Below are 9,925 nucleotides of genomic sequence, written 5' to 3'. Positions count from 1 at the left end.
CAGCAGCCAGCAAAGGTACACGCAATCGCCCGTTCACGCATTAAAGCAAGGAAGCATACCAAACTCGTGAGAATACACAGGAAAAACCAATAATTTCAACATCAGATATCAGCATTTGTCCATGGTGATACAACTTTCTTGGTGATACCAGCGATTTTATATTCAAAACAACAACAACAGCCAATATACAACAACTGATACACTTTTGGTGGTACCTTTTGGAAACATCCAACAACAAAATTTAAAACACATTCAATTACTCCGGATCAACGAATTAATAAAGGTACGTGGTTGAAAATATTCCGTGCTAGGTAGGGTTTCTTTAATTCCACTTTTAATAAAATTCCAAAATAAAAATAACAAATTACAAAGTGATTCTTTATATGTAATAGTGCAAGTGAATTTTTTCCGTGAAGTGAGAGGTCTTATCTTGGGCAGAAATAGGAAAAGGCGCTTAACGCAGTTATTTAAAATTGGTGCAACACGCCTTGTGACTATCCGGAACAATCCCCCACCAGCGGTAAGATTTTCCGGACACAGCTCAAGGTAGCACAACACTGCTCTAAAAGGTTAACATAACCTCAAACACCGCTTTGCGTCACTTTTCTATTTTCACCTTTGCAGGATTTATCTGAAAAAATTCATTTAATCCACAGCACAAAAATTCCATTTGTTAAGGTTACTTATTCAGAAACCTGTAAATTTAATTTAGGCGCACATCAATAAATACAATTTTTTCTCACATACAAATCACTTGCACTTATTTACACGGGCAATACGTTTGCAATTTAGTTTGGTGCTATAGTACAAAGTGCACTTAGTTACATACACATATATTGTTGTTGTTGTTTAGGTGGCCAAAAGGCTTATTTCTTGTTCAATTTTTTAAATTTGAATTATTTTATTTTTCACTTGCGGCTACACAAATCAGTTTTGACTGATATATTTTTGGTAATATAAAGACACTAATCACTTTAAAGTCCTAATACAGTCCTTGGTTAAATTACCAAAAAGTCCATAACGAGCGTTCATACATTTTTTTTATTTTTATTTTTTACTAACACCACTTTTTCACTAGCCACTACTTATTGGCTTACACAATTCGTTAACACAGCTGCATTAGCACTTTCTTCTAACAATTACGTGGGTGCGCGCCGTTGCCACCACGCAATTGGACATTCCCTCAAACTACTAGCTTTCTTGCAAGCTTCGAGGCCACTTCACCGAGAAATCTCTCGAATACATTCCTTCATTCCAGTTCATTTTCAATCAGTACTCTCTGCAAAGGCAATTAATTAATTAATATTTCGATAAATTTTCATTTAATATAATGGATACCTATATACGCCAAGCAAAGGCAGTGACTGAGTTTGAAAATGACTATCATGATATGTCCCCTTCAGACCATACAAAACACACCCTCTTAGTCCAAAAGGAGGAGTTGAAATCGCTATGGGAGAAGGCGAAGCAGACATATGAAGAACTCTTGAGCTCCTCAGAACTGGAGGCAAAAGAGCTGTCAGCTATCAAAAAGAAGCACAAAATTGCATACTTCAGCTTTCTCAAGTGCCAGGCAGCGATGGCTGAACTCTCGGAAAAACTTGAGAAAGCTGAAAAGAAAGAAGAAAGCTCAGGAGACAGGGAATATCGCGTGCGCCTGCCACCGTGTTATACGGACGTTTTCAAGGGAGATTACCTTTCTTGGCCTTCATTTAGAGACATGTTCACTACTATATATATACGTAACAAAAACCTCGAAGTAGTAGAAAAATTATATTATTTAAACCAAAAGACTCAAGGTGAGGCCAAAGAGATAGTTGGGCGATGTCCTTTAACGATAGACGGTTTCGAAACAGCGTGGAAAAATCTTTGTGATAGATACGAAAATAAACGTATCTTAGTAAACGCCCAATTGAAAATTCTTTTTAGTTTGAAAGCAGTTGAGAGTGAATGCGGTAGCTCTATAAAGAAACTGCAACGTGAAATAAATAATTGCATCTCGGCGCTCCAATGTCATCATATAGACATATCAAACTGGGATGCAATTATAACATATCTATGTTCCACAAAACTGCCAGAAACCACACTGGCACTCTGGGAACAAACAATTGAAAACAAAACGGAAATTTCAAAATGGGCTGATATGGATAGATTCTTATCCAATCGTTTCCAAACCCTAGAAACCGTGACTGATCTGAGAGGGGATACAGTTTCCAAAACCTCAAAGCCCCAAGTATCTCGTTCGACAACAGATACATCTGCTGAAAAATTAGGGTCCTATCAGGCAAGTGTAGCCAAACCTACGTGTAAGATGTGCAAAAGTCCTGCACATCGAATTTCAAAGTGTGAAAAGTTCTTACGTTTAACACCCAATAAACGGTTTGAACAAATTAAGAGCAGCCGTGGATGTATAAACTGCCTTTCTGCTGGCCATTCGGTAACAAAGTGCACCAGTCATATGAACTGTGCCACATGTCATTTAAGACATCATACGCTGCTTCATATTTCGAATCAGCCAAAACCAACAAATACTTCAGGCACTATCGGATCATCTACCTCACGGGAAGCTCAAATACGACGCAATGCTGAAAGAGAAAATGCTCCGATTAATAATGTGAACTCATGTTTTGCTAATACAAATAAAGGGGTATTACTAGGGACAGCTCAGGTTAATATTCATTTTAATGGTGTTGACTATTCGGCGAGAGCCCTAATAGACTCGGGATCTGAATGTTCATTCATTACCGAGAAACTAAAGCGCAGAATTAATCTGCCATCCAAACACCTGCATGCCCAAGTTTCGGGCATCAATAATACCATGTCTCCACAAGTAAAATAAGCGTGCAACATACAACTGCGGTCACCAACCGACCCATTAATCAATATCAATACGATAATGCTGGTTTTACCACAATTGACATGGAATCTTCCAACTTGCCAAATAAACGCAATCACTAGGCAAGCATTCCCTGACTTAGTACTGGCTGACAAACGATTCTTTGTCAATGAGCCAGTCGATCTAATTCTGGGCGGAGACATATACCCCCAAATTATGTTAGGCGGCATTAGGAAAGATGTGTTAAACAAATTAATAGCACAGGAAACGGTGTTCGGCTAGATTTTGACAGGCCGGACAGATGCGGTTGATACAAATAAGACCCTAGTTTCATATTTTAACGAGGTCACTTTAGACAAACAACTGGCGGCTTTCTGGGAGATAGAAGAAATGCCAAAGAAGAGGAGCATCAATAACGATGACACTTACTGCGAGGAGTTATACAAATCCACAACAGTTCGGAACAACGATGGCAAATACATAGTCTCCTTACCCTTTAGGAAAGAGTTTAACTTAGGCCCCTCATTAAGAAGTGCGTGCTCTCAATTCTATCGCAACGAGACACGACTTGCGAAAAATCCAGTCCTTCAAACGGTTGTATCCGAACATGAAACCTTAGGGCACATGAAACAAATGGGCAATATTTCGCCAGACTCAAATGACTGTTACTTCCTACCTCACCTTGCTGTTATAAAGGAGGGAAGTACAACGACAAAGGTCAGAGTCGTATTTAATGGATCTTGTCCTACCACTAATGGCAAAAGTCTAAATGCTGCCTTATATCCAGGTACGATTCTTCAATCCGACCTGACAATCCTTATACTACGTTGGCGGCTGTTCAAATACGTATTTAACAGCGACATAGAGAAAATGTACCGCCAAATATGGGTTAATGAAAATCAAACAAAATACCAGCAATCATATTTCGCAAATGCCCGAAAAACCCAATTAACATTTATGAATTGAAAACGGTAACCTTTGGGGTTAATTGTGCTCCGTATCTTGCGATTCGAACGCTGCACCAACTAGCTGATGATGTGGAGACATCGCATCCAATGGCAGCAGATATCCTGCGAAATTGCATGTACGTTGATGACGTACTCGCCGGTGGACACAGCATCGAAATTGCAATCAAGGCAAGGGACGAAATATCATCGGCATTGCAATCGGCAGGTTTCTCATTGCGAAAATGGACGTCCAACTGCAAGAAAATCCTACAGGGTATACCGAAGCAACACCTATTAAGCGAGGATTTTCTTGAGTTTGAAGACACCAGCATGGTAAAAGCACTCGGTATCAGGTGGAACGCCCATTTCGACTACTTCTACTTCACAGCGAAACCCTTTGACAATAACCATGCCGTAACAAAAAGGTCAATAATTTCTGCGATCGCAAAACTTTTCGACCCTCTTGGCTGGCTGGCACCAGTCGTAATTGTAGCCAAAATAATAATACAAAATATTTGGTTAGAAGGGACAGGCTGGGATGAAGATGTGTCTGAAACTACTCTACATCGGAGGCAATCATTCATGACTGACTACGAAAAGATCAACGATATACGCATACCGCGATGGGTTCACTACACATTGAAGGACAATGTCGAAATACATGGATTCAGCGATGCCTCGGAAAAAGCATATGCCGCCACTGTCTTCCTGAGGGTACAAACGAAGGATCAAGTCTTCACCAACTTGCTGATGGCCAAGACGAGAGTAGCCTCGGTCAAAACTATATCATTGCCACGACTGGAACTCTGCGGCGCAGTCCTACTTGCAGAAATCATAGAGTCGGCCATAGAAAATATGCAACTTTCCAATATTAAAGTAACCCTTTGGACAGATTCGACGATAGTACTGGCATGGATCTGAAAGTCACCATGTTCGTGGTCAACGTTTGTGGCACATCGAATAACGAAAATCATCGACAAAGTTGGAGACAAAGTATGGCGGCACGTAGGCTCCGCGTCAAACCCTGCAGATTTGGCGAGCAGAGGCCTCCTCGCTTCGGATCTAATCGACAATTCTTTGTGGTGGCAGGGACCTTCTTGGTTACAAGAAGACGACGAGAATTGGCCAACACAAGAAGAAGATTACAATACGAATATGGAGGAAAAGAGCGTGAAAGTTCATACAACTTCGGTCAAAAATAACTTTGATATCCTGGATAGGTTTTCCGAGTTACCAAGGGCTTTGCGGGTTATATCCTATATTCTTCGGTTTTTCCAGAATATGCACCCAACAACTAAAGCCTCCTTTAAAAGAGATTCTCATTCGATAGCTCCTGACGAAATAGAAAAACAACACGAAGATTGATAACAATACGCCAGAGGCAACATTATCAAGAAGGGTACGCAAATTTGAAGTCAGGAAAACTAATAAATGGGAAGAGTGAGATTTTACCCCTGAACCCATATATAGATAAAGAAGGCATCATGCGAACTGGGGGGCGGACTGGGTCATCCAAAGACATGTCCCATAACGAAAGTCATCCCATTATTCTTCCTTATACTTGCAGGTTATCCAGACTTATAGTTCAATCCTCTCATGAGACCACCCTGCATGGAGGGAACCAGCTGATGCTACGTCATATCTGCACTCAGTACTGGATCCCACGCGTTAAAGTCATGATAAGGTCGGTTATCCACAACTGTAAGGTCTGTACTATTTACAGGAAGCGGACACAAAAGCAACTTATGGGGATCCTTCCGAAAGAGCGCACCACCTTTACTAGGGCCTTCACTAACACTGGGATAGATTTCGCGAGACCATTCGATATAAAATCCTACCGAGGGAGGGGATGTCGAATTTCAAAAGGATACGTTTGCCTGTTTGTCTGCTTTTCGACCAAAGCCATCCATCTAGAAGCGACAAACGACCTTAGTACCGGGTCCTTCCTAGCTGCCTTCGCCAGATTTGTATCCAGGCGAGGCTGTCCGAAAAACGTTTACTCCGACAATGGTACTAACTTTGTCGGAGCTTCGCGATCGTTACGATCCAAATTTAAGGCATTTCTGCGTGAAGCAAGGGACGGAACATTGAATAAATACAGCCATCACACTTTAGAATGGCATTTTATACCGCCAAGCGCTTCACGTGGGAGGTTTGTGGGAAGCGGGGGTAAAAAGTTTTAAGACCCACTTTAAAAAGATCGCGTCCGATCATAAATATACGTTCGAAGAATTTACAACCCTCTTATATCGAATTGAGGCCTGCCTCAACTCGAGACCTCTAAGCCCCTCATCCAACGACCCTTCCGACCTGGAGCCGCTTACTCCAGGCCATTTTCTCGTAGGTGGGCATCTTTTAGCTCCACCTGAACTCGATTGTAGTGAAAACCCTGCCGCAATTGTAAACCGATGGCAAAAGATGAAAGCCCTTCATCAAACCTTTTGCAAAAGATGGAAATCGGAATATCTCACCGAGATCCAGAAAAGGTATAAATGGTAACATCCACAATCCAACTTAAAACCCGTGGACCTAGTCGTCATAAAAGAGGATAACCTACAACCAAACGAGTGGAGAATGGGTAGAGTCGTCAACACACATCCAGGTTCCGATAACCGTGTACGTGTTGTTGACGTCAATACAATTAAGGGACAAATTAGCAGACCAATCGCGAAGCTGGTACTACTCCCGCCCAACGACAACGAAAATGAACTTTAATAGTCCATATTCCTCCATCCCAAATAACCCAGCTCTCGTTCACCCCGAACGAGGTCAACACCCCGGTAACCCTGCTCTCGATCCCCTGAACGAGGCCAACATACCCTAACGCAGATTCATTATCCATCGACTCCAAAAATATTCAAATAGGAATAAAGTCGAAAATTGAGATACTGAAGATGTGCCATAACATCCTTTATAGGATTTCTAATAAATAATTTAAAATGGCTCCAAATTTAATTTGGAAATAGTCGGACACTATGTACTGCAATGCACATACACAAAATATACACAAAGTCCATCGTGCGACGTGCAGTGCTTGCAGTCCGCATCTGCACATCGACATAACGCCTTACTGGACGTGCGATCACGTGTCATTCCTTTTTTTCTTTTCAGTTTTTTTTTCTTTGTTGCTTACGGCAAGGGGGCCGGTATGTTTAGGCCACAGGCCTAAATATATCTCCCCCCCCCCCCTCGTAACATAACTTTCTTTGTTTATTTTCCTTCGTTACTACCACCCACATATTCTTGTGATCACTATACACACAGGCATGTGTGAGTGGTAGTACGTATGTATCTTAGATTTTTACCGCTGTGAGCCCGCGGTATGGCAACTTTGTTGCCGGGAAACCCAACGAAGGAGCTGTATCGTGGGTTCATCGGCTCATGTGGAAAAGAGTCTCGTCCTCTTTAAATCCAGCAGCCAGCAAAGGTATACGCAATCGCCCGTTCACGTAAGTTATAATATCCTAAAATATATTTCATATTTTAAACTTTCTAACATTTGTTAACATCTTCCTTAACACTTGTTGTATTTATACACATTGAATAAAAACACTGTGAATTCCTTTTTTTATTAATACGAAACCCTTTTGGTGTTTTTATTTTCTTTCCCTTTTTTCGCCTTAACTAATCTTTAACAAATACGTGGGTGCGCGCCGTTGCCACCACGCATTTGTCCAATTTCCGTTTTTATTAAGTTTTTGTGTTATACGTATATATATATTTTCTTTAAATGTCTTCCACCTAAATTTTTTCACTAGCCACTGCCATAAGCCACCACCACTGCCATATTTGCGTTGATTTCGTTTTGTAGGTTTTTTGTTAATTTTTATATATTTTTGTTTTTTTGGTTTTTAATGATTTTAAATTTTTTGTAAATTTTCCTCAGTTTTATATATATTTTTTGTAACGATTTTAAATATTATAATTTTTTGAAATGGTTTTTGAAATTTTTGTATTTTTTTTTTTTTTTTTTTTGTAGATTTTTCAAATTTTTAAATTTTTTGTAATGGTTTTTAATCTCTTGTCCTTTTTGTAATTTTTTTGAAATTTTGTGCTATTTTTGATTTTATATTTTTGTAGAATTTTCAAACTTGTTTTTTTTTTTTGTGCAGATTTTTCAATATTTTTTTTTTTAATTTTTTTTTGAAGGGTTTTTGTATTTTTTTGGTAGATTTTTCCAATTTTTATATTTTTTTGTAATAGTTTTTAATGTTTTATACTTTTTTTGTAATTTTTTTTTTTTGATTTTAAACTTTTTTGTGATATTTTTTTTTGATTTTATAAATTTGTGTAACTTCTTTGTATGTATATGTATTTTGTTAATTATTAATAAATTTTTTTTTTTTAATTTTTAAGTGCGTTTTTGTTTTTTTTTTTCTTTAATTCCCACGCCTGTTGGGAGGCTTGCCTCCTTTCGGCCACTCGCCGCATTTACAGGGCTTCGGCCCACGGTCGCCATATTGAGGATCCATTTTAGATCCAGGGGAAACTAGCGCTCTAATGCGCTCCCGCCCCACACACTCACTTACTTTCGGCTTTCTTTTTGTTATTTCAAATAAAGTAGTTTGTTTTAGTTTTCAAAGTATATTAGTTTCTTTAATTTAAACTTTGTTCTTTTCCACTCTTAGTTCGTTACAACTTTTCTTCTTAAGTTAAACTTTATTTACAAAAAACTTTCTTTCCTGGTTCACTCTGTCTATAAACTTTATTTATAAAACTTTTTTTTATTCTTACTTTCTGGTACAGTGTACTTTTTCATTTTTCACCATTGTCCACGGGTTTTGTGCGTTTTCAAAATTACGCGTCTTAATCTGGTGCCGGTTCACTTTCAACTGAAAACTGCCGCTAACGCAACTCTGTAGCTCGGCAGTTTTTCTTTACGTTGCTTAGCAACGAAATTAATGATGGCGTCGAAATAAATCATGGCGTCGAGCAACGCCAGTTTTAGCCAATCAGAAACTCTCCGAGTTGCTCGACTCTAACAATTTTAGTGATGCCAAGTGCATCTGATGTATGGTTGCATCTTGCACATTTCTAAAGAGGGTTGCCCTCTACAATTTATTTTAATGCAATTTACTATGGCTCTACAGTGGCAGCGCGCTGCCCTCAAGTGGCCCAATGAAACCAGGCTAATCCTGTTCACGCGATCGATTTATATATATATATAATAAACTTTTATTTTTTTATTTTTTATTTTGCCGAGTCTTTGATGGGCAGCGGTTTGTGAAGCGTCACGATCTGAGACTGCTCAGCTACAGAAGAAATTTCACCAGCCAAGCGTAGTACTTAAAGAGAACAGAAGCAAACGCATTATACATTAATTAAGAGAGGTGAGAACAATCTTTTTTATAGAAAAAAAGGGAGTCCGAGCTATCAAATGTGTTTGAGTGAGAGTTATAATCTTGGCATAAACGCCGAAAAGGTTCATTTTGTTCGAAATTCGTTCTACATTGTTTCAGCAGAAGAGGTTTGAAGTGTCTCAATGTCCGAGAGGGAACGCAAAAGTTCACTTCATTCAGAAGAAATGGGCTCGAAATTGATCCATTTAAAAGTTTTGTCATAAATATTACACCAAGCATTTCCCTTCGACTAGCAAGAGTTGGAAGATTGATAAGCTTTAATCGATTAGTATAAGGTGGAAGATTAGTTAAAGAGACCCATTGAAAATTTCTTAAGGCAAATAGTAAAAATTGCTTTTGTATTGATTCGAGACTGTCTGCATGGACTTGATAACGCGGATTCCAAATTATCGAGCCGTATTCTAATATTGGCCTAACTAATGTTGTAAAAAGTGCTTTAGGTATGTAAGGGTCGTTAAATTCTTTTGACCACCGTTTAACAAATGCAAAAATACCTTTGCCTTTATTCACTGTAGCATTAATATGAAGATTGAAACTAAGTTTGGAATCCATCATGACTCCCAAGTCAATAAAATTATTTACAGTTTCTAGACTATATTTGTTAATTGTATATGAAGCTGGTGGTGAAACTCTCCGAGAAAAACACATGACTTTACATTTTTTGAGATTGAGCGGCATATAATTTACATTGCACCAGGTAACCAAGTGATTTAAATCCATTTGAAGCAAGGAATGTTCCTCAATCGAGGCACATGATTTGAAAAGTTTTACATCGTCTGCGT

The 9,925-nt window shown here is 38.9% G+C and overlaps 1 pseudogene; it reads right to left on the bottom strand.

The window, feature by feature from the left end:
• The window catches only part of LOC137251047 (protein retinal degeneration B-like), a 79,181-nt pseudogene that overhangs the window by 55,005 nt on the left and 14,251 nt on the right, over positions 1-9,925 (bottom strand).

This window comes from Eurosta solidaginis, chromosome 4 (genome assembly GCF_040869045.1).
Source record: "Eurosta solidaginis isolate ZX-2024a chromosome 4, ASM4086904v1, whole genome shotgun sequence".
NCBI lineage: Eukaryota > Metazoa > Arthropoda > Insecta > Diptera > Tephritidae > Eurosta > Eurosta solidaginis.
This window is presented reverse-complemented; position numbering and strand designations above follow the sequence as displayed.